General features: G+C 51.2%; 1 long non-coding RNA gene across 1 annotated transcript in view; it reads left to right on the plus strand.

Annotated features, from left to right (window-relative positions):
* LOC106727357 overlaps nt 1-1607 on the plus strand; it is a 19472-nt gene that overhangs the window by 15464 nt on the left and 2401 nt on the right. The gene's annotated exons all lie outside the window — the stretch shown is intronic.

A 1607-nucleotide genomic window follows, 5' to 3' on the forward strand; every position in this document is an offset into this window, starting at 1 on the left:
TCTCGGCCAGCCTTCCTCTGGCTTTGCTCAGAAATCAGCTGGCAAGTTATAGGTGCCCTCAAGTCGCAGAACTCCTGGTCCTTTTCCGCATCAGGCATCAATGGAACCACAAGAAGGCTGCTCAGCTCTTTCTCTCTCTCCATAGTAATCCCACTTTGTTGGGGGAAGGGAGGTATGTATTCAGAAACACTTTAAAAGAGAAACATTTTTGAATGTCCTAGTCTGATAAGTCCTGAAGAACAAGTCACTTTCTTTCTTGTAAGACCAAGTCACATACTTTTCACTAGTGTTGATATCGATTTAGAAGATGCGGCCTTCTGGTAACCCTTTCAACACATCCAGTGGCAAGACAGGGGTGTCTTAACCTGCGCAGAAAGTACAAGAGCCTGGAAGGCGAGAGGCAGATGTACTTCCCTTCTCCAGATCTGTTTCTTCATTTTAAAAATGAAGGATTTGGGCTAAGATGCTCTCTCTTTTTTTAAAATATATTTTTACTGATTTGAGAGAGAGAGAGAGAGAGAGAGAGAGAGAGAGAGAGAAAGATCATTAATGAGAGAGAATCATTGATCGGCTGCCTCCTGCACACCCCCTACTGGGAATGGAGCCAGCAACCCTGGCATGTGCCCTGACCGGGAACCGAACCAGCCACCTCTTGGTTCCTAGGTCCACGCTCAACCGCTCAGCCACGCCGGCCAGACGAAGACGGTCCTTGGGGTCCCTTACAACTACTCTAAAATCCTATGTGAAATTTTGTGAATGTGATAATAACAATAATGAATCTTAGAAGTATTTTTTGTACTTTAAAGATTTAGGAATAACAGACAAGTACAGTGAGCAGCGTGCAGTGGCAAAGATGACAAGACCGTGTCAGACCACAACTGGAAGATTTAAAACAAGCAAATGTCGAACAGTTGTCCAAGTCTGTGACCAAAAGGTGGGGGAAATCCTACTATCAGCTTACACACACTTTTAAATGCTCGGGACCCGCGGGGACAAGTCGGTTCATCACAATTACCAGCTGCTCCTCCTGCTAAATTTAACGTGCATTTTAATTCAGTGGTCTCTTCCCTGCAAGGGGGGCGGGGGGGTGTGAATACTTAGGGGAAGCAAACCGAAGCTTTGACTCTAAAAGGGGGGCAGGAAAGCAAATCATTGCGGTGACATTGCATTTAAGTCGCAGGACGTTCTTAGGGCGGGACACCGGCTGGGGAGGAGGCACCAGGTGCAGCCCACTGGGGGGGTAGGAGCTGTTTAAAGCCGAGCGCGGGGAATGCTCCGCCGGGTGTCAGGACTGCCAGGCCCCAAAACCCATGTCCCTGCACCACCCACGAATAGACAGCAAGGACGGGGGAAGCGAGCTGTTTCTTTTTTCCGTGGAAGGAGCTGCAAGGAGTTGGGTCCTGCAACTCTGGTTGGGCGCCCGAGAGTGTCCACGTGCTGAGAGCAGCAGGGTCCGCAGAGGCGAGGCGCTTCCATCCCACGGACGGACCCACAGCGAGGGCTGCCCACGAGTCAGCACACAGCCCCCCTCTGCACGCCAGGCTCCGCGCTGCCCGCGGCTCAGCCAGGCAAGCAACAAGGCTGATGGGCACAGGCAGGGGCAGCCC

The sequence above is a fragment of the Myotis brandtii genome, unplaced genomic scaffold (genome assembly GCF_000412655.1).
Source record: "Myotis brandtii unplaced genomic scaffold, ASM41265v1 scaffold412, whole genome shotgun sequence".
Classification (NCBI taxonomy): domain Eukaryota; kingdom Metazoa; phylum Chordata; class Mammalia; order Chiroptera; family Vespertilionidae; genus Myotis; species Myotis brandtii.